The sequence below is a fragment of the Metopolophium dirhodum genome, chromosome 5, assembly GCF_019925205.1.
Source record: "Metopolophium dirhodum isolate CAU chromosome 5, ASM1992520v1, whole genome shotgun sequence".
Classification (NCBI taxonomy): domain Eukaryota; kingdom Metazoa; phylum Arthropoda; class Insecta; order Hemiptera; family Aphididae; genus Metopolophium; species Metopolophium dirhodum.
This window is the reverse complement of record NC_083564.1, coordinates 1353093-1379105: the sequence shown is the minus strand read 5'-3', so window position 1 is coordinate 1379105 and position 26013 is coordinate 1353093. Positions and strand designations below refer to the sequence as shown.

At 29.1% G+C, this 26013-nt stretch overlaps 1 protein-coding gene across 2 annotated transcripts in view; it reads left to right on the top strand.

The window, feature by feature from the left end:
• LOC132945961 (neuroligin-4, Y-linked-like) overlaps positions 1 to 26013 on the top strand; it is a 454653-nt gene that overhangs the window by 56297 nt on the left and 372343 nt on the right. Inside the window, exon 4 of one of the 2 annotated variants that reach the window (XM_061015805.1) lies at positions 22068 to 22225. The exons of the other annotated variant lie outside the window; for it this stretch is intronic. The gene's annotated coding sequence lies outside the window, so the exon portion shown is untranslated. The remainder of the gene's footprint in view (positions 1 to 22067; positions 22226 to 26013) is intronic. 2 annotated transcript variants of the gene reach the window in all.

The following is a 26013-nucleotide window of genomic DNA, read 5'->3' as shown; positions in this document are numbered from 1 at the left end:
GTAGTAGAAGTTGGCGGCGCAGGATGGTGGAGGTTAAAGTGAAGCTGAACGTGGTGGTGGTAACTGTATAACCATCACTGTACTCCTGTTTTCTGATAAGATTAATGTATATGTATAGTATATACGTGTCAGTTACTTGACGTTATCGGGCATGTCGTTTCCACGCTGCGATGCGGGCTCGTACGGCGAATAAAATGTCTAGGGAATACGATTTTTGAACGAAAATGTACTTTCTCCGTTCGTAACGTTTATTATTTGATATTTTATCGCATCATAAATTTTGTATTATTTTTTCACTAATCGTTTGTTACACAATTAAAATCTCCACTATTTTGTAGCCGTTCTCCGAAACAATGGAAATATGATATAATGTACATTTAATTTTGACTTTGAAAATAATATAACTGTAGTTGACTATAATAGATTATATACCATTATTACAATCTCAAAATAATGTTTCATGGTTTTTTCCGCGTTCAAAAATTATAAAACTTGTTAATTATTTTAATTAGTGTGTTTGATAAAAATTTTAAATTATAATATATTCTGGAATTTTAAATTTTTCAATAATAAAAAAAATGCTTATACCTAGGCATGTATTTTGGTTTTTTTTTTAAAAAAAAACTTAGTAATAAATTGAATTCAACTAAAGTTTGTGATAAATATTTCAGAAATGTGAAGTGTGTTTTTTATATATTTTTTTCATCAGTAAACAATACCTAACTAAGAAAAGTTAGGAATAATTAATTGTTCATAATATTAAATCTTAAAGATGTTGTAAGTAAAAAAAAACTTAAATGATCCTAAGATCAAACATGAAAGAAATTTAATATTTTGTTTAAGAATACCATCACACAGAAACGAGAAACTTATCACATTAAAAAAACAAACTTTTTTTTATTGAAAAATTGCTTTTATTTTATATTAGTAAAAGCATGACAGGCATTGAATCCTAATTGGTTACTAGGTTTTTAATTGGCTATTTTTTTTTATTTTGCATCTATAACAGCTAAAAACATAACGTATGAAAAAATAAAACTTTTCTGCATTATCAGATATCAGAAAATACGTTTGCTGGTCAGTTATTTGTTTTTTATGTTAAATTATTGACATTTTTTGCATGCTCAATAATAAATAATCACCATCTATAAACGTTTTTACATGATGTAACAGAAATAGCTCACTAATGTAGTTAACTAACTAGGAGGTACCTATGTAACATTTTTTTTTCAATAAAACCTTTTTTGTTACAACTTTTATAATAAACAATAATCATATTAAAAATATGAATTAAAAATGTGGGGAGGTAACCTCTCTACTGAGTGTACTTCAGCATCGTGTAAGTCACTGTAATGGATGTTTTAAATTTGAATTCAATGTTAAAAAATAGCGTACGAATAACGATTCTGAGCGGTAACGGTCAGCCTAAATGATTAAATCATTGAGTAGATTTATGGGACTTGACACTAGATTCTTTTTTAATTTCTAGTGAATAAACTCATAATCAATCTTATACCAATTTTTTAAGTTTTAGACGAATGAATTAAAAACGATGTTAATTTTCAACTATAATATATTTTGTAAATTATCGTGATTTCTATGAATCTTATAACAATTTCAACTTTAAACGCTCAACTATAAAAAATATTTGTGAATTTTATTTTCGATATTTTTTAATGTGTTAAGAGCAATATGTATAATGAATCTCGTTTTAAATTTTCAAATCTCTATAATTAGCACAAATAGCGCTTAAATATTTTGAAAGTTATGTAATATCCAGTAAAAATATCATGTGCCTATGGTTATTTTTTAATTTTTCTGATTATTTTGAAAAGTACGAAGAATTTTCACTTTTGATCACCCAAAAGTATCAACTAGATCTGATTTGGTACCAGAAACTAGAGATATTCTGAGTAGAAAATCTGGTATTACACCGGAGTATTGGCCGAGTAAAATTCATAGTACTAACCGGGTATCGGGTATTGGCCGAGTAGAAATATAAATACAAAATGGGTATTATACTACTGTCAAAGTACCAAGTATCAACTAAATAAACATTAGACAGTATAAACACGAGATTTATTTTTGTAATTCATAGAAGAAAAACATGATTTGTTTATAATCAACTGGCTATTGGAAATCGGTTCAGTTATTCTAATATGTACCAAAATATGTTATAATTTATTACCCTAGAATTTTAGATTTTTCCCGTTATATTAATTGGTATGCATATATTTATAAATAGATTATCAGAGTTTGCCATTGGATATGAATCGAGTAAAAATGTAGTATTTTGCCGGGTACCGACTACCGAGTAAGAACCGAGTCGTAAATATGATATCGAGTAACCGGCCATCGAGTAATTGCCGGATACCCGGAACTTCTCCACCAGAAAACATTCCCAAACTTAAATATTGAAGATTTGTTTCTACTATAATTTTATTCGTGTACACAAAAAATATTGGCATCTCTGTAAAATCCACTCGTTCATCGCTCCAGTCAGAACCTAAAATTGATGAGAATAAAAGTTATTACTTACAAGTTACAACATACCCAGATAGTTAAATATCTCAATTCTCACTTTTACACTCTGTATAATATGATGTACGGTTATATAAATATTTTGAAATTATTACCATTTGTGTGGCGGGGTATACACAAATTATCCAATATAGTATAACGTTATGCAATAATAATATTCGTAGTTTAAATATCTCCGAATCAATATTAATTAATATTATATTAGTACAATTTAATATTCAATGAAATAACTAAAAAAATACTAAACGTTAACATTTGGCATCCATATTTTTGTTTATTGGATATTATTATGAAAATGTACATTTTAAGATACAAAAATACCTAACGATGTTGTTAAATTTAAATAAAAATTATATTGTTATAATATAAACGTACACAATACATTTGAAATAAAACATAATGCATAATCATAGATTATTTAACACAGATTTTAAACTACCAATTAAAATTGTATGATCTATTGTATTTTGTAATTATAATTGTTTTGCCAATACAATAATATATGTTATTTTCAATATAATTTTGATGTGATTGAATTTCAATCAACCTATTAATATTCAACGAACAATAATTTATAATAATACGTGAAATTATAACACATAAATTATAATAAAACCACGAACAAAATTATTTCACAGAAGAGAATGAATGTAAAAACACGAATACTTAAAATATTTAAAATATAATTGAAGTTTGATATATTTAAATGTGAGTTCCCGAGCGTTTCCTCAATAGAATGATTTTCAAAACGTATAATCAAATTTACATTGAAAATGTATTCATACTTTATAATATGGATTTGGACAGTGTTGCCAAATTAAATTTAAATTGATGTAATAGAACCTAAAAAATTCCTTTTGCCCAACCGTCCGCCACCAAATATTATAATAATCATGTAATGTGTGGGATAACATTGCTGTCCATGAATTAATTATAATATAAATCCACAAAACCGAATCGTATGATCAATTGTATTCCATTACGTTTTCATTTAATGTCCATACATTTTTTTAATAACGCTTCCAATAATTGTATTTAATTGCCAAATTATAAACTCAATTTTTAAAAATATTTTTCAAATTGCAACTTATAGGAGCGAAAAATTGTAAAAAGTAAGACAGTTTAAATTAATAAACAATATAATTATTTTTGTCCAGTTATATTATTCCTGCACATACAAATCTATGATATTTTTGATTTTCTACGACGGTTCTTAAATGGTTTAGTGGAAAAAAAAAACGTTTGTAAATTAATTCTATCAGCGTCAAATATGAACGGAAAATTTTTTTTTATTTTAATTGAACAAATCGTGGTTTGCTTCGATCGACTGATCTAGTTTTATTCACCTAGCTTCATATTGAAAATTCGGTAAATTACTTTTTACGTGCGCCGTATTTGTATTATATAATAGGATATTGACAGACGTTAGACACGCATTTTGAAACGACGTCAGCCGTATTATATTATAATATACAGAGGAATGTATCGGTGGACCCAAACGTGGAATACTTATATTACTGCGATATAGACTATTATTATTTTCCGGTGTGATGCAAATATGCGTTCGACCTCGTCGTGAAATCAATTCCGATCACAAACTAATATCGTGCCAAATATCCATACGACATGACTCGATTGACGTGGAAAAAGGCTCGAACCGACTTAGTGATAAACTGTATACGTATAATATAATAGTCTTTTTATCTGCACCATGTTCATAACTAGGCAGGCCGTTAAAAAAATTATAACATAGTCTCCGTCCTATTTACGGGACCACGCGTGGTCGTATAGTTATACTTATACTGTATTAAAACCATACGCCCCCGCATAACCGTGGTCATGGTAATGTATACGATACGAGACGACGTACTATATACGAGTCAGTAAGTTGTTCACGGAGTGCGCACTGCGTTCCTGTAGGTGCAAAACGATGTTATTTGCGCGTTTCGCACACTAAATCAAACAACACCACGTGTCTCTTTTATTTTCGACGTACACTTTTATGCTTATAAATGTACAGTTAGGTATTGTATGTGTACACGCGCTCTCGTGTACCCCTTGTGTACACCGCTATAGCTATGTATTCCTCAGGTCACCCGAAAATCGATAAAAGGAAAAACCGCTATAGTTGCCCGCGAATAACGACTATGTACCACACGCGCGCTGCACGCACAATATACAATGTTATTATATAATAATATGTGTAATGTAACGCATATTGTTATTATTGTGTACAATGCACGAGGACGATTTTCCGACCGTTCGTCGACATAAACCCGCCGTCTCATCACCCGCCGTCATCGCGCGATTTTTTTATTCTTATACATGCACATGATATAATAATTACGACTGTACTTGTATATTTTTGTACCGCCGCCGCCGTGTTTTTTGAGGTTCGTGCTGTCGTTTTTTTTTTGTACCCTGTTACCACCGTGGCACCTTCGAACAATTGGTGGAAAATCGAAGTCGCGTTGAACGATATCATACTATAATACAATATAGGCGTATACGCGTATATTATACCGATATAATAATAATATTATGTTATTGTGTGTACCGGACGACGACGTTGTGGTGAAACAATAATAATACCTAATAATATCATATAATAACGTTTCGGATCACGCGATTGTTGCCACGCGTGTTGTGTGGCGTGTGCCCGATAATATGAAATATACATTTAACATCGCGTTCAGCAGTCGTATTGTGCCGATTGCCACGACGATGGTGGTGGCGATTGGGACCAGAGCCGACCGAGAGAGAGTCGCGGTTATGGCGGCTGGTAACCACACGCACCGGCACGCGGTATAATATAGGTAATAACGTAAAAACATTATAGACTTGAAAATCGGCGATCGAAAATAAAACAACTGTCGTGTCGTTTGACGAGAAATTATTTATTGCGATTACCTACAACGTCGGTATAATAATATCGAAAAACTGGTTTGTATTTTCGTCGGAATTTAGCGGTGTAGACTGTGTGGTACGTATGGTGCGTACCCGTCGTGGTCCGAGTGACGACTTGACGATGTTTTGCGCGATTGATGCATAATATATCAACGTATCGAGTCTAAATCGTGAAACCGAGGCAAATAACTCGTTAATATCGACATTAATAAATGTATTATTAATAAATAATAATAATAAATAAATATTATCATATCACATCCGTTCGCCGGCGCGGAGTGTAGGCAATTTCGGTACATCGCAGTGTAGGTGGCTCGAAGCGACGAAGTGTGAACGAACTAGTAGTTGTGCGTATGCGTGTGTGAGCACTGTTTTATAACGAGAAAACGGTAAATTCACGGTTATAAAAAAAGATTTTCATGACGAGTCCAAACTCCAAGATAAATTATCGAGTTATAGATTTATTTAAAAGTCAGCTTTTTAAAAACAAAACCAAAAGAACCGTCACTATCGTTTTCCTTTTTTTTTTAATAAAATGTATTTGTACGGTATTCTCGAGTAACACGCAATTATAACATCTATACAGTACAATCTGTGTTCGATTTCCAGCACTTTTTATAATGTCCAAAGACCACACATGACACATATATAATGAACGCATATGATTGGCTTCATCCATTCTACGGGTAGTATTCTAAAAATAATAATAATAATAATAATATTAACACCTACGAATTTTGGCGTACAGTCTAGAAAACAAAAACGCCATGGTTTATATGACACTATATTGTTTTTTCATTCCCTTCTCGATTCGACATTTTTGTTTTTTCTCATCCCCCTCCCTTTCTGATTCGATATTTTTTTTTTCATTATCCCTGTTATAAACACTTTTTGATGTCGTTGAGTTTTACCGTTCACCCAAAACCTGCAGCAGCGACCATATTATTATGAACGAAATGCGACAACTATATACACGACCCATGTCCACCGCAAAGGATTCGAGCTCGAAAAAATGGACGCGGTCGACTAATGACAGAGTGCCGCAGCGGACCACGACTGCTACCGCATTTTCTGCCGAGTTAATAGCCCACGCCGTCTAACAATATTGCCGGATTAGGTCTAATGAAAACGAATGTTTTTCACCGGATTATAACATAATTTCGAAATGTCAACCTGGACCACGGACTAGCCGCAATAAGTCCCATCGCAATTATATACTGCGTGCCGTTATAATATAATATAATATGTTTGTATACGCATGCATTATGTATTGTTAAGTTGTTGGTACTGTAAATGATAAAGTACTCCGGTTCATAATCATATTAATACTATGGTCGCTATTGTAAAGTGGCCAGCCGATTTTCTTTGTTTTTTTTTTTAATCGGTATACCATTAGAAAACGCGAAGTACAGAGATTTTGACGAAATATCTATTGGACATTTTCAATGGTAGGCTTTCCAGTGAGATATCTCTTCTAGTTTTTTAATAATATTTTAACCCTTTGCTCGGATCACAATAAATTATATTTTGATTTTTAAATAGAGGTATAACCAAGTTCTTGACACTTATATCTATATAAAATATATATCAGATTTCATAATCTTATTTGATTACATTAGTTAAAATATATAAATTGTATTATGATTAAATATTTGAAAAAACTATAAAACAAGTTAAGTAAAATACAGTTTACTCGTAAACGTTTTAGTCGAAACGCCTGCAACAACACATTCGTTATTACCTAATTAGATAACATTAAGTTAACATAAACGTAAATTGAACATTTTTTTTTATGGGTTATTAGTTATTACTGTGCGTGTTTCTAAGTTTTAGTTATTAATTATTTTACATGTACGTCGATATTGTTATATAAATAAAATTATCACGGCGTAAACACATTCGAGACAATTTGTTACATTATTTGCGCTGTACTTTATAATAATTATTTCTTTATTAAAATTGGTTAGTTGCATGATGTCTATATATATATATATATATATACTTAATATGGTATTATACAATTTATACTGTACTATAAATCTTTGAGCTTAAGAGATAGGGTATAAGTAATGATTCTGAACAGTAGAATACAATGAAGGAATTAAGCTTAGATTTATTTTTTCTACTTGCCTTTTCAAAGTCTAGGATTTCCCTGATTTCCCAATCCTCCAGTAATTACGTGCATCGTACTTCCGGCACTTTGGATTTCACAAAAAGAATACCGACAAAAGACGTGATTTGAGAAATTCCTCACCTTTGTGTTGACGCTACGTGGTCATCATTTTTATTTACCGTCAGTGAAACTAATTCAGAAAAATGTGAAAGAACTGGGGCATGGAAACATGTATTTATATTCAGCACGTACATTGTAACTTCGAAAATTCTTCTAATTATAATTTTGGTTTTTTTTTTTTAGTCTTTACCAACTTAAATTTCTTTCAGTATACAAAAATCAATGATAACAGAATATATTTTTGTGATTAGATCGTTATATAAAGATATATATCATCAAGTACATAATAATATAAAATAAAGTACTATGAATAGTGAATACTATATTATATTAAACAAAATGTATAACTATATCCAAATATTACCATCTAAAAAACTATATAAACTTGATATTATGATTTTAAAGTTCATAATTTGATTACTTCACTTCTTAACTCTTTTGTCATTTCATTAGTAAATTGTGTATATTATTTAATACGATTTCTTTTTAATCAGGTGATTTGAAACTGTGTTCTCCTTTGTATTAGGCAATAATAATAAATTACGTATGAATCAAATAAATTATAACGCGAATTGACTTTGGAGAATTCCTGTAGCTTCTCATTGGATTTGTTCCAAAATATCTTTGCCCGATGTGTTTTACCCATATGATTGTAAAATAAATTGAAACCATTTTTCCTTTTAATATTATGTTCTTTATAATCTTTAGTATTACGCAGAAAACTAAAGGTTTTGATAGATTTTTTTTTGATTATTTTAAAACAATTTAACTATACTTTGATATATTCCAAACATAATATAATTCTATTAGGTATTAATATTGTAGTTTATATTTTATTAAAATTGAGTAATGTCATGTAATTAATACTGAATAAAGTTAATACATTCGTTTTATCGAATTATTTAATCAGTTGTAATAGTTTTATTTTATGAATACATTGTTTAATATTATTTTGAAATTTAATTAAAAAGTAATGTTCTATAAAGACTAAGTGATATTGGTTTTAACTTATGCATCGTTAGATTGTTAGACTATACGAAAAAGTTTAAAAGCTTTTGGGTGTAGTGGTACATCTGGTATTTTTTAATAGTATTTTAATGTAATTTAATATATATTGTTTAAGCATTGTGAACCTATATGTCGGTCATCATTAATAAACGCAATATATCACTATTAAAAGATTGATTGTTAAATTATTATAATTTTATGTTGATAAAAATGTTTCTAGTTAAGTACTACTTTCTTAAATAATTATTAATTTACAGTTAAAATAATTACGTGTATACCCAATTAATTAATATGTAATGAGCTCTATGATCAACACCTAACATACTTTAAATCACTCGCTAAACTATTGACTAGTTACTATATCATACTACAGGAATCTGGCTATATTAAAATATTCACAAAAAAAAAAACACAAATATTACATCCTTATTATTTTATTTTGTTTTGTTTTATTATTCTAGTATAGTGCTATATTATATATTTATACAAATATTTCATATTATTACTCCCTCTGTTGTATCATATTATTGTAAGCATCATTGTTTCTTCTACTGGCCGATTGTTATATGCATAATAAATAAAAGGTAATCAGTTACCTTCTTGGTTGTTTTTTATATAATATAAATTTAATATGTATATATGTATTTATTATAATATACGTACATGCATTATAAGTATAGGTTATCATAATAGTTTATCCATTTCATGATATTATTATATGTTTATTTATTACCACATCGTTTTAAATAGTGGTTTTATATATTTTTTTTGTATACACTTCAATTGTAATTTTATCGAAAATTTAATTTAATTTGGGCTTTGTTCGCTTCAGTAGACATAATTTCATAGTTAATTATCTATGAAATGCAATACCAATATAGCTATAAATAACAAGTAGGTATCTATCGTTATAACATATCCATTGATAACTGATAAGATTATGTTTGTCTATTGGTTAATAATATTTGGTTAATTATATAAACTTGATGATATTCCCGATTATCACGACTAGTAGTTGAAGTATACAATATGTAAATTATAGTACATATTCTATGTGGATCTGTCGACTGTCATCACTAATTATATCATTGAAATTAACTTGGTTTTTTATTTTAACTTTATGATGTGTATAATTTGTTTACGCTTTAAGACATAACTACAGCTAATTTCGATATCTCTGACTTATGGAATCTAAAGTATGTCGATTGTGTTTGTGTACAACCCTTTAACTGGAGCTTAAATATTCCATCTATACCTAATAGTCATTTAAAATAAAATATTACTCTTTTTATGATAAAAATCATTATATTTTGGTTTAAGTGCTTGATTCGCGTTGTTCGTAGAGTTTTGAAGAGTTAACGCAATACAAGTCCCTGTTGTAGTCATATTCTTAACCGGAGACGGTCTTACATATATTTTTTTTTATCGTATTGGTGTCCTATTATAAGTTGTTAAATTTATAGATACATAAATGTTCATCATGGAGAACTAGGGGATCAGATGAAGGCCTTTTGTTGTTTGTTATTGTAGTACCAACAAAACATATTTGTTTTGGTGTTAACCATTTCATTTCGACCGTTTATTTATTTTATTATATTACAGTTTATTGATGATTATTTGCTGTAGTTTAATGAGTTCTATACTTATGCGTACGTTAAAAATAATTATATTGGGATCACCGCTCTTAGTTTGTAAATATTTAATGAGATTTGATGGCATGAGTTTTTTTTTTCTCTACGAAACCTTGCATTTCAGATAATTTACTGACGTTTATAAATGTATTAAACTTATGTATCTTCTCTATCTTTGAAGCAACGAGAAAAGGTTTTAATTTTTATCGTCTTCGTCTAATGTAAATTAATTGGATATTTGTGTGAGGTTTAAAACACTCACAAGAATGATCTAAAAAACCTTAAAACGTGTACTCAAACCACACGATAGCTGATGAATTTATGAGTTAATGATATGGTCCCATGTGATAGGACGATTATTTGAAGGCTCTTTACGACACTTCTCTTGATTTCCCAATTATTGTTTGGAACATAATTTACATCCGTGCATTCATATAAACAGATTAATTCACAAGTTAGATAACTGCGTATAATCTTATGTTATAATATTATAATCATACAATTACGGTCAATAATTGGTTAAGTCCCAAAATAATAGGGGTTTAGTAAGTAAGAAATACTTTTTAAACATCTCTTTAACTATTAAATTTCAAGCTCAATACTTAAAAATAAATAAAATTACGGTCAATAATTGGTTAAGTCTCAAAATAATAGGGGTTTAGTAAGTAAGAAATACTTTTTAAACATCTCTTTAACTATTAAATTTCTAGCTCAATACTTAAAAATAAATAAATAATTTAATAATGCTTTAAACTGTGAAACATTTTTTTTGTGTATTTATGTACATTAAATATTTTTGACATTGTTAGGACACATAATATGACGACAGCTCGAATCTAAAAGTAGGTATATAATTTAAAGGTTAAGGAATTTGAAGTTATTTGATTTGTTGTATCGATCATTATATAGATAATATAGTATAAGTATGTGTTGTATACACTTACTAAAGTTTGTGTATCGTTTTTATTTTCTTAGGACCTATACAAATATAATATAATATTATATACTTGAATAATTAATTATTTGATTAATTATTAATATTATAATCAATAGTCAATTAATATATTTGTTTTTATCGTAGGTATACGATAAACACCTAACACTATAACGGCTAATTCTATAATATATTTTATAATATAAGGGCATGAAATATATTATAATACTACCAATATAGTAAGAAATTAGGGTATGCGTTTTGACTACCTACAACTACTATTCTAATTGTCCCTGGACAATGTACAGTTTATTAAATATATAATATTAAACAGTTTTAAATTTTAGTATAATTTACTAAGAACATATTTGAATAGAAATTAGCATTTGTGTTCAGCGCGGCAGTTGTTATAAATTATAATAACTCATCTCATTGGTGTATACTATTATTTTTTCCCCGTAGGAATTTCATTGTTGCGTGCTATGATATGTCGTTGATAAAATTAATAACGTTTTCATAAAAATAAATTAAATATTTCAAAAGTAAAAAATTTCATTTGTAAAGCAAAGTAATTGTTAACTGTTTGAATAACACATATATTTCAATAAATTATGTGGTAGTTAAATATTATACACATTTTTTTATGATTATCTGGTTAAAATTTAAAATAATAATATTAATAATAATAATAAATTAAATAAAATATCTAACTGCGGTGTGCAACTTCTACTGCAAAAACATTAGGTAAGTACATTATTGCAAAAACTGTGCTGTAAAATGTTAACTTAGTTCGCATAGGTAACTGGAAGCTATAAAACAAAATGTTAAACATTGAAATGTAAATTGAATAACACCCCATTTTACGTCAAAAATCTATTACATATTTAAGAATTACGTCGTTCTTTATGGCTTCGTGCCATATAAATTAGAAATTATTAAGATTGAAACTAAAATCACGTCAAAATAACCGTAACAACATAATAATAATGATAGTAAGTAGCGTGTATTGTATGGGGTAAGATCGTTTTCATTTCTGGTTAAATATATTTATTATTTTTTGGGTATATTATACAGAAAAAATAAGGGTATCCATGAGGTATATTACACGGTTTATATTATTTTTCTATTTTGATTTGCACACATTGAAATATTTAAAATCGCGACACATTACTCGTAATAAAAAAAAAAAAAAAACATGGACTGCGGTTAGTTAGGTTAGGTTCATTAATTGATATAATATATTAATTCATAATAATTAAGTGAAAATTCGTAATAATTTGAGTAGGTATATTATAGGTTCATTAAAAATTTTAATTATTAGTACAAATAACTGATTTTAGCTGTGATAACGTGTCGATTGTTTAGTTAATTACAATTTATAAATATACAACACTAAATGCATATTATATTTGTGCCAAATAAAATTAGAAAAATAGTTATCCAACCGAAAAGTTACATTAGAATTTAATAATTCAATAATAATTAAAGAGTGGTACTATACTATAATATAATGAAATAAAACTTGATTAAACGAGCCATCTGGAGTTCTAATTTTAATTAATGAAAAATGAATTGGGTTGTGACCGATTTTTATAAAATGCCATTGAAAAATATTGGTATTATGAGTTTTTTTTTTTAATTTGATAAAATAATGATTTTCTTTCGCTTGACGAAATTCGGTTGAAAAACTGTAATTTATATGCATTTTATTTCTACGTTTACAATTATTTAGCTAACGACTGATGTGCAATAATTCCATTCCCATTGTCATACGTATTATGTTCTTGATTGTAATTTTTTAATGTATTCTAGAACTCATTTATCAACTTTTCGCATATATCTACCTCATTAAAAAAATATATTATTCATGAGTTATTATGTCAATACCTACCATACTGTAACTATATCACAGTATTTCTGAGTTCATATATCTTGAGAAATAATAGATTTTAATTTATATTTCGTAGCTTATAAGCAATTAATTTTATATAGAAAGAAGATATTTTTTAGCCGATTGTATTCCGAATATTACATTATAACAGCTTCAAGCAAATCATTTTAAACAGTCGCCACTTATCAGTTTTGTTGTGTTCGTTTAACTTTTATATGATTTATAAAATCACTACTTGATATTAACTATCCAGATATAGTGTAATGTATTACTATGTATTTTATATATTAAAACTATTATACTGATCCAATTTACTAATTGAACCATCAATAGATAATTTATAAAGTTTAATTAAACCCAAATTATTAAGTTATATATTCATGAATATTGATTAAACTTTGTGTAGTAATTATATTATCATCTTAGAACGTAAATAAAAAATAAAATGTAAATTTACTTAGTAAAATTAAAGTGAGGTATATTACATTTTCTGTTTAGTTTTACTAAAATATTTATTTATTTTTTTATATTTACGCTTAGAATAATATTAAAATATGTAATATGAGTAATATTAAAGTAAAAGGTAAACGACTTAATTTTAATTTATCTTAGTGAATATTATAATATCATTATAATATATTAGCAGAAGGTTTCCGACCTTTCTATGTAAAGATTAAAACATACGCGTTATAATATATACATAAAATATACATTTTTACTCTAACCATAATTTTTTTTTACAAAGTTCTCTTGAGTTTGTTTTGAGTTCGATACCAAACAAATTATATATTTAACGAGGAAAGGATAAAGAGCAGTATCTCTTTGTGCCAACGAACAATTGACCATCGTTAACTTGGTTCCTATTTTCGTACCAAAAAATACGGTATGCTGAGATCTTATAATGTGAATGGTGAATCTATTCTTCTCGGTACAACCGTTTACAGTTTTTCGGCTTATCCTCGTCGAGTCTTCTTATCGTATTTGCACACAACCATTTCAGACATTTTTTTGGTGGAAAATAAAAATCTGATTGAAATTCTTCACGAGAAACTTATACATGAAAAAAAAATTAAATAAATAATCTAAAAATTCCTAAGACCACCCCTCCACCAACTATTCGTTATAACCACACACAAACACAACGGGATTCGACCACGGAGAACCGTAAAGTAGTATCATCGTTTTGTCATCCCGTCGCACGGTGTTTCTGCATGATTGAAACCCAATGAGAGATGAGGTGTTTGATCCATGGCACGAAGAGTTGATATATGGTTGCTGGAAATAAGTGGGTGAAGAGTGGGTGGGTGGGAGAGCAAGAGTGAGAGGATTCGCTTACGATTGTGTCTTTAATGGAGTCCTCTTTGTTTGCTCTTCTACATCGTCTATGACCCCTTATAACCACCCCTCTTCCCGACCCACACAACCATACTCTTACCACCGACGACGTAACACCCGCCACGCACCCACCCAAAAACTCAGCCATATCGCCCATAGTCCATATTGCCCCGGCACACCCGTACATAGTCAATGCGTGTTGTAGCCATTGTATCCAACGGAGGATGATTAAGCTACCCCTTTTCCTATCCTACCCAGGTCGTCCCTTTTAGATCGTCAACTGCAGACGTTCGTTAAGGGTCATTAAGGATTATACCGGCGGCGGCAGTAGCGTTTCAGAGGTGGCAACGACGGTGGTGTATATAAGCTCACAATCGAGAATTTTGACGGCCGCAATCTCGGCGTTCCCGCGAGCGTCCCTCGGCTACGGCCCGTCATCCAAATCGCGACAATGACCCATCTCATCCACTGGCGGGGAGGAAGGTATACAGAGTAAATTATTAATGATGTATCGAATACAATGAAATCGGGGACATCATTAGACCCTCCCCCTACTCACATCCATTTCACTGACGACTCCGTCGACGGAGGAAATCAGTGTCATCGATATAGACTTAATGACTAAAAAAAAAAACAAAGTGAATTGAGCACATGAGTTATTTGTTTTATTTTCATTTAATTATTTTCCTCTTGTTTTTTTTTTGTTTTTTTTTTGTTTTCCATTTTGTTGAACGAACTACCAAAGCTATGAAAGCGCAACAGTGCCGATCGGTACACAAAACTATGGTGTGTAATATTTTTTCGAACTGAACATTAATCAAATAGAATTTTTATAATATATGTTTCTAAAAACAAGTCGATTGGCGTAAACTATTAAGTAAAATAACTATTTATTTTATCCTATTAGACTATGATGAGATTGAATTAACTAATTAGAAAATAAAACATCTAGCGAGTAATATTAAATGCGAATAATATGTATACACTATTCAGTTAGTTAATTTAATGCATACAAATTAAAATGTTTGAAAAGTTATATTCATTTTTTATCAAATACAATTATTTTCACATTAATAATATATTATAATCATTTGCGTTTTATTATCATTATTATTCATGAATTTGATTTATTTTAAATGGTACTGTCCAATCAATCGCAAAAATTATTCATTTTCATGTGTCAAATAAATCATAGATAATTTTATGTTGTAATAATTACCTACGTGAGTATTATAAAATATGAATGTTGATTTACCACTAAATTGAATGAATTATTTTGTGTTGCACAATATAAATTATAGTTACTATTTATTCAAAATATTTATTCATCAGTCATCACCGTTCATGATATCTGTTCTTTGCACAGTTTTAAAATATCGATTTAATTTATTGTGTCTAACAAAATATAACAAAATATAATACTATGTTGGACATCATTTAATAGAATTTGAATTAAACCTGTAATCAAAACTATATTTAATTTGTACAATGTAAATATTGTATAAGTTCCATGTTTAAATTTTTCCAAATTCCATAACTAATAAACATACTTCACATAATAATCACAGATTCGATCAATATATGTGGGTGGGTGTGTGTGTGTGTATATTTTAGAGATTGCAGATTGTTAGCCCACATCATTAAATTACATCTCTAATAATAAATCTATATCCGATAGTGAATTAAATCCGTGTACTCTTTTGGTTACGAATATTCCAATGTTTTTATATGAACTTCTAAAATATCGTTACTAACTTTTTCAACCACATTGTGTCGGTTATAACTTATATTCAGTATTTTAAAATGTGAATACCGAATGCCGTGTGGCAACTGGCAGATGACACTAGCAGAAATCAAATATATATTTTTTAATCTCTGCCTAGGTAGAGGTACGCACTTTCCATAATGAACCCTTTAGATCATATATGTTGAAAAGTATGTTTATATATGTGTGCGTGTGTATATAACAAGTATACAACAAGTTACTAGGGGACAAGCTTTGTAAAATCATTGGTTGTAGTTCGGATTTCGGAAACAAAGTTTTTTTTCCCCATGACAGAATAATAAAATGCATGTATAAGAAAATTGGATTTCGCAATATACTTATAAACAAACTACGTTTAGGTGAATTCGACTATCGAATTACACGCGAGAATCCTTGCATTCAACAAAATACATTCCAACATTATAATATAGGGTACGTTTACTCCGCATAGGTACCTATATTTGATTTATGCGATGTCTTAACTAAAATATCAAATTTTACGTCTCAATTCGCGTATAGAGCATCATTCATTGATATATTGATTCGTTTGCTATTTTTCGTTGCGACGTTCACTGTAGTACGACATTAATAATTATAGCAATGCACAAAAGTACACATGACCTGGATTAATGAATTCCATTTTGTCGAAACGTACCTTTATATTAGGTACCTAATAATATGTACAGGTATCCTCGTAATATTTTAGTCTTTGCCAATTTCATCATAGTCTTAGGATTTATTTCGGAGCACGTTTTGATTTCCAATGATTTATACGAGATTAAATTATAATTTCGATAACCATTTCTTCAGCTATAATTTCGATATTTTTGCAGAATAAAAGGTTTTTTTATTAACTTTTTACCTATATTTATTAATTTATAATAGTATGTTTTTTCGGTTAACGATTTTTCTGGTTTTCATCGGCAAAATCGAGCGACTGCGACGGTAAACGGTTTTCATATTGTAGGAATATCGTGCATAGTAATTTACAAATGTATGGAATTATTATATTCGATTCTATATCAAACGAGCTAAAAATTACATTTACGACTCTGTCAATAATATTACGCATGTAAGCACACGTGTTGTTTGATGAAAAACGAATTTTCACTGATGCAGGTAGTATATTATTATTATTATTATTATTATTATTTGGTAATATTACGTGGGCGTTTATTTGATACGTTCTACAAACGAATTTGGTCACAAATCGATGACGTATTTAACCATATGTATATCGCTTGTGGTCCAACCACGGGTTCTCACGGTTTACATTGTAATATACTATAGTACTAAACACAATATTATAACGTTTGACGTATTCAATATACGGTGATGGTGGGAAGCGCGAAGCCGTTTAAATGGTGGACCATAATGGACATAAATGTTTACACAATAAAACCTATAACGAAATCATTTAATATAATATTGTGCCTTTTACATCAAATGAAAAGGCTTATTCTTTCGGTGGTAATATATTATATTCGTTCGTGAAGTATAGTGTGCACATTTTTTTCTTCTAATAGCCGAACATGGGAATATAAATTTTATTCTCGTTTTCTAATCGACATAGTCAATTGAATTTAAGTGAAAAAACAGATTCGCTGTGACACATATGTAGTGCAAATTAAAAATAAACTTCTGTCAATAATATTATACGTTGCGTACCTACAAGTGTGGCGTTTGACGAAAAACGAATTTGCACGGCTGCAGGTAGGTAATTTATTATTTGCTGATATAACGTGGTCGTTTATTTGACACGTTTTCCAAATGAATTCAGTCACAAATCGATGACGTATAAGTGTACCTAGAACCATCGTTTCGTTTGTGGACTGTGGTCCACTTATCCGGTTTACATTATACTAAACACATAAAGTTTGACGTATACATAATACGGTGGTGATGTCGGGAAAATGCCTGTACAAAGTCGTATGGTGGATCATTATAGGCATAAATATTTACACAATACAATCTATAACGACATTTAACATAATATTATATTGTGTCAGTTACATAAAACGAAAAAAGGTTTATTCTTTCGGTTCAATTAAAAATGTATGTTATATTCAATCGTAAAATATTAGGTGCACATTTTATTTATAGAATTTTTATTCTGGATTTCTAATTGCTGGAAATAAAACATTTTGTTTTATTTTATTCTGATTCTATATCTTTAATCAATTTTTAGTGATAAAGCAGATTTGTTTTATCTGTCACATGTAGTGCAAACACATGTATTATGTGGAACATAAAGAGGAAAAAAACTATTGCTTAACCTACTCTAGACATTTGTCTAGATTTTGAATTATAAAAACATACACGGACCTTATTTTATGTTAAATAAACAATAGACATTTTTTGAGTAAAGTTCTATGCAATTATATTTTGAATATTGCCTCTTATATTCTTATAAAATGGTTTTTAAAAAAATATAATATGCATCAAAATAATTGAAATTCCTTGAATATTACATATTATTATTAATATTCCGACGTCCGAATATGAAATTAATATTTCAGGTTTTTACTTCAAGTAGGATATGTTATATTATTCCTTTCATAACATATTATAGCAATACTAGCTGATCCCGCTGGCACTTTGTTGCCCGTTAAATGTACCAATTCTATATGAATATGACTCAAACTTTATTCAATTCGTTATTTAATATTCGGTATATGATGTATAGTGTTCAAAATTTATCTTAACTTTTCTGTTGCCCAGAATAAAAACTCTGATTCGCAGCAGTATATTATTAGGTAGGCAATCTACCTGCGGTATATCGCGGACCCCGTGCTGTTTGTACGAAAGTGTATGGTTTAACTCTAAAGTATCAATATTGTACAAAGTTTGTCATTTTTACTTAATTCCACCTGCGGAGGATTAATATAATCAATTAATACAAAAGCCTAACGCAACCGTACTAAAATCCGATGAAAAAAAAAAACAAATTTAACACTTTTTAAATTAGCATATCTTCTTCCCAGAGGTCTAATCTACACACAAACATTCATTTTTATCTATATTAATATATAAAATGATAGCGTTTGCTTGTATGATCGAGATAAACTCCGAAACTACTGAACCGATTTCGAAAATTCTTTCTCCAAAACAAAGCCACTTTCTTTGTAAGTGTCATAGGCTAATTTAAAAAGGGAAGTGATCACCCCCGGTAGGTGCTCAAACAGGAATTTTGAGATTTACGATGGAAATTTTTGTTTTTTAATGGTTGCTATGGGTTATATATATATGTAGATAAAAATAATTTATAGAGGTTATTGTTGTTTTTGGCCATGTCGCCAGGTGTGCACTTAAGAAGCTATAACTCCGGAACCACTTATCACACAGCGTACAAACTTCACAGAAACTATCTACATATCAATCTCAATATGTCCTGAAATTTTTATCGAAATCGGTTTGGTGAATCTTGACTCTTGAGTTATAAAATTTATTCAAAATTTTCACTTATATATATATATATATATATATAGATAGAATAATATAGCCAAATGAAGTACATATCGATTTTATCATTTTTTTGGTCTTCGTGTAGTAAAATTATCACTTTTTTTATATACTCTATATGCCAAAAACTGTTTACAGTAGATTTTGAATAAATAAACACACAATAAACGTACCTATTATTTGATAATTTTAGTTTAATATATATCTACGGTAGTTATATTTCTTTTAACTTCCTATATGAGTGTATTGAATAAATTAACCGTTACGGTAGAACTATACGTCATGTGGTGTATGTATATACGTTGGCTACCAGGTATATTGTATAACCTTATTTATTATAAATTAAAACTGACATATATATTGTATTAATTATTTAAATATAAATGTACCTACATGATGATACGCAATCTATTTGAAATCGTTTTATAATCATTTCATATTATATTTTTAATTGGTATTATTGGTTCTACAGAGTCTATGTACAGTTGAACCAAATAATTCTTCAGTTTATGATATTTCTATTGTTATTTTCTAAATAATAAAATATTATGAATATTATAAAATAATATAATAATATAACAATATATGTATTTGTTTTACCATAAATACCTGTTTTTAAACAAATCCCGTTTCCAAAATTATGGACAATAAATATGAAAAACCAAATTTTTATTTTATTTTTATAATTTTATATTATAAAAAAAAACATTTCTATATATTCAACCACATGATTTACGACAGTTTGTTAATCAAAATTAGAATTATAACTGTACCTATTTATTGTATGAATACGCTAATGAATGAACACAATTTATCTCTCAGTAAAATTTAATCAGAACACTGTGCATTTACCAAAACTGATAAAATCAGTGCTTTACATTAACTATTAACCATTCTAGTACAATATCATTCACCCTAATGTGGCGCTCAATAGAAATTTGCGAAATACTGATAATAGTATTGTAATAGGACGGTCTGTTTAGTCATTAAGATAAATCACCAAAACATGATTTTCCAAACATATTATTATATCATTGAATTATGACGCACCGAATGATTAAAAACATATTTTACACAATTAATGGATTATTTATCTTGTAATATTTTATTTTACATAATATTATAATAGCCATTATTTGGATTGTATAGCCGATATTATTTATAGTTCTATAGTTCTATATAATATTATGTTTGTTTGCTTATTTTAAGATGTGTACCGTACGTTCATAATATAATTACGCTAACGATAATTAATCTTAATTTTTTTAAAACTATATTTATAGTTGGATCATAATAATATAATATTAGTTAGGTATATAATATATTTGAACGACGTTTGATTTTATAGTGCTTTAATGTTTGGGTGCTAAAATAATGTGAAAGTATTATGCAATATATTATTATACAATATAATATAATAAATAGGTATATATTAAACGTGTATAAAGGTGAAAATAAACTCTTATTTTTAAACAGGACCCAAATTATGGTGAACATTTGGGTTTTAAATAATTAATCACGATTAAAGTGTAGGAATAATTTGGTTTTAATTCAAAAATAAGATTAAATCTTATATTAATTTGTCACGATAAATCGAATTAGAATTAATGGTGTTTTTTTCATCTTTGTTTTTAAATATAAACGGTGAAAAGTTTAATAATTGTTTTTAACATTCGGAAATTGTGCCGCATTTGAACAACCTCGGAAACAATCGTTATGTATTATATATCGTACCTATAGCTGCCAACGTACACATATACCACACAGCTATAGTATGTACTTTAATCGAAGTGGTCAATTAATTCAATACACCTACATAATATTATATGAAGTTAGACATAAAGACATAATACACATTGGACTACAGTATTATTATAAGTTATAACCTACCTAGGTGTACAGTGGGATTATTTTGTTTGTATTTACCGCGGTCCGCGACATTGTATTACGTTCGAATGATTTGATATTATCGTTACCTAATAAAAACTGTAATAATAATAGTGAATAGTAAATGATAAAAGTGTTTTGTGATGTTTGGGTCAATAAGTTTGTTTTTGGTAATAGCGGTGGGTGGAGACTGGTGAGTGAGGAGGGATGCGAAAGACGCGAATAAGCGCCGAAACGGTCATGTTGTAATATTTTATTCGAAATGACTGATATTCGAAACATAATGAACCTGCCTATTATACATTATAATAATATACGAACTTGTATAGGTACAATGTGTGTGTGTGTGTGTGTGTGTGTGTGTGTGTGTGTGTGTGTGTGTGTGTGGCGTCTGTCACCTGGCCTAGCTCGTATTTATTATCACTCTTTAAATAACAACATCATTATTGTAATCGAACGGTGTTTTATTCCAGCCCGAGCAATCGATACGTCTTATCCCTTCCGGCCTTTGCTGCGGTGGTCGTCGTGCAGTTGTTCCGGTCAAACGTTTCGCGTCGCGGACCCTACTCCGTCTACATATATAATAATAATATATATATTATATACATCGTATCCGTGTGTATTTCTGACAGTGAGTACGATCCGTGCCATATTCATTTGAATTAATTGATTGCTGTATTACGCGGTTTGTAGGGCGTATGTTGTGTAGATGAAAGAAATAAAAATACACTCTAAGTACGTACATGACATGATATTCAATAGTGATATTATCTGTAAAACGTCCTGTGAAAACAATAATTACAAAAGAAATGCAAACAATGATTATGTTGACAAATTATATTATTATCAATCCGTTAATATAATCGACAAACGGCGTTATTATTATTATATTTATCATCGTATTATTATATTAATGTGAGGAGGCAGTAGTGTCATTTTTATATTTTTGTTGGGGGATGGCGAGGTGTGGTCATTTTGAAAGCGGGCCGGTGCCCAGTTATTGCCGTTTTTTTATTTTATTTGTGAAAAACAATACATGCATTTTTTTTTCTATAGGCACTTTGAGAAAATATTATACTGTGTATTAGGAAACTATTTTCACAATGATGAATTGGTAATTATTAATAATAATTAATAGTTGGAATATATATATGGACGGACACGGACGTGCATGAAAATTGGATATTGTGTGTGAATAAAAAATAACATATTATGATTTAGTAATAAGACATACAATTTAAAATTAATTAAAATTCTAAAAACAACAACAGCTTGGCACTTAATTGTTTTTAATATCGGCTATTTTGTACATTTTTTTATCGCTTATCAGTTAATAAAAATGGATCCATTGTAAAGTTAAAAGTAAAAAAATATCTAAAAAACGCGTAAGATGGAAATGGTAATTTCATAAAAATGTAACTGATAATGTGCTTGCGAATGGTTGGTTTGTTTACGTTACCCATTTGGGCTGGTCAAAACTGTTGACCAACTGGGCGAGCTGAAAATATGACGTCACCTATGATGTGAGGTACCATAATATATTTTCGTGATTTGGTTACGATATTTCTCTAGTGAAAACATACATGGATATCGTCCGCAAACATATTATTATCATACGAAAAGTGCGAGCAAAGGTCATCGAAATACATCCGTTTCGTCGCCGTACGTGTTATATCATATAGGTAGGTTAGGCTAGGCACTCGTGACAAAAATATCCGACAAACATCGCATCTGCGTATTCGTGCTTAAGTATTATACAGGGTGTCCCAAATCTTGTATGACGAAAGTGGGAGGGGGAAATAACGTAACAATGACATAATCCCTGCAATTTTTGTCACACGAAATTTGGAAGACCCTGTACACGTCACAATAATACCTATATACGTCATAATGCTGTGGCGTTAGAAGTTAACGCGCTTGCGGTGCGATTTTTGTTTTCAGTGTTTTGTTTTGTTTGTTTGTTTGTTTTTTTTATTATTAAAAACAAATCCGAGTTTGGCAAACTAAAACAATAGTTTTCGTCCATCTGTTCACGTTGGAGCCGTAAACAACAACGTCAACTTTGTGAACGGAATATAATTCGTTGCACTCGGCATCGCTCGTGTCATCATTGGAGTGTATAATGCGTCCATACAGCGTATGTTATTATAGCGAAATCAGTAGCACTGCTCGTCTATAATAATATATAATAATATAATAGATTGTTGGCTACTGAACAGCGTCCACAGAAATCGAAATAATAATAATATGTTCGATAACGCGTGTTTTCCATATATTTCTTCTGTCCGATTCGTACAAATCTATTGTACGTCGTATTATATTTGTAAGATGGCATGTGACATGTATCTATTTTCCCATGATGTGAATATCACGCTAATTGACAGTTGTACTCAATAATTGTTTAAACTGATGGCACGTAGTAAGTAAAAAGAAAAATTACAATACAAATATTATAGTTATTATTATTATTATTTATATTTTTATTATATTATTCGAATATGTTTGCATACACCGGACAATATACATTTGACAATTTCATATTATGTATTTTTATTTTTTAGTACTCGGTTAATTTATTATATTTTACCATAATCACTATACTATGGCCTGTATAAAGCAACAAAACTCTATTTTATCCAACGAGATGGTATGTAAATATAAAAACGACTAAAATTAGCTGTTAAATGTTAAATGTGTTTGGTATTGACAAAGTTATTGTGTTGCTTACTTTTAAACAACCATCCCCGTGCGGTGTAGGCGCGTAGCGTATATAATTTTGTTCGATACACCAGTAGTTCTCAACTAGGATAACATAAAATATCCACCAAAAAAGGAATAAAAAATTATTAATATTTTCGAATACAATCGTCACCGCCGTCATGTAATCGCCACCAACGTCTGAACAACATAATAATACAAACATATTACCTTACAATATAGTTCATTATTATTTTTCAATATTTTTCATAATTTTTTTTAGTTTATCAATTTAAAATGATAAAGTGTCAATATTTATTGAACCCTGCAACTCAAATAAAGTATATAAATATTATATTTCTGCGTACCGTATTTTTTTTCTAAGAAAATGAAAGGTGTTCATATTTTTCTTTTTAAATTTACAGTTAAAATTCACTTTTAATATTATTTTATATATAAATGTTAGGGTGTCACAGAGTTGAACACTAGTGGCTAAGGGCGACATGAAACAAAAAAGGTTGATAACCACTGCGACACACGATAGCTTTATACTGATGTATACTATATAATATTATTAATCTTATGATTATTATCTTATGATGAAATCTATATAAAAAAATCGTTTTATGTTTTCTTTTCTGTTCATTCCTTAGTATAATATACTAATCACTCATCGCCTTTCAATGCAAAAAAAAAACGGTTCAGTTGTTAATTTTGAGAGTGATGTCTGGAAATAATTTTATCTACTTGGTACTTTTGAGGATCAAAAATAATCAGAGAAAACCAAATCAAGAAATTTATGGAAAAACGGAAATATTTACTCAAAATTCAACTCATCAACTCTACTGCAGTAGATTCAATTAAAATATATTACAAAATTCGTCAAAATCACAAAAATTTGTAAGTTATTTTGTAGTTTAAAACTTATAAAATATTTAATTTCAACATTTAAAGCTTGAAATGTAATACAAGATTCCTCGTAAGTTTTATTGTACTGGAATTTAAAAAAAAAAGTTGAATTGTTTTATTTATAATTAAATCACCTGGACTATTAGATGACAGGCCTAAACTTGACGTTTTGGAAAAACATTCGTTTAACCTAACAGCTACCGTATTACTATACTAAAAATAAAAATAAATTATAATAAATAATTTTATAAAAAAGCTGCCATACCTTCTCAAACACATAATTTATTATATTGTTCATATTATACAATAAATATTTATCATTAAATTCAAATTTAACACTTCCATCACCATGGACTTGCTCAATGACGAATTACACTCTACAGCTGACACCTACTTAACACTTACTGACTACCTATTTAGGAGAGCGACTTTCCTTGTTATTTGTATTGTTTTACTACATTACTTTGGAGTACCTATGCTACATTTTAAATATCACGTTTCAAGGAATTGGTTTTCTTTTATGCTACTTCTCCGTCGTAAAAAAAACATATTAAATTGGCCATTCAACCGAAAGATTCAAAAAACTTCGTTTTCAGCATTTATTGTTACCTATAACTACTATTGTCTAGGAGGGTGAATATAGAAGTGAAAAAAAAATAAATGTGTGTTCATCCACCCTGAGTTTGTGATCGTGTTTTTTCAGCTGCTATATACCCTCCGTTCCCTGGCCGTTCATTACACACATTCCCCGCTCCCCCCACAAACATGTACTTTTGTTAGATAATTAATTAAAAAACTGAAGCACTGATTTCT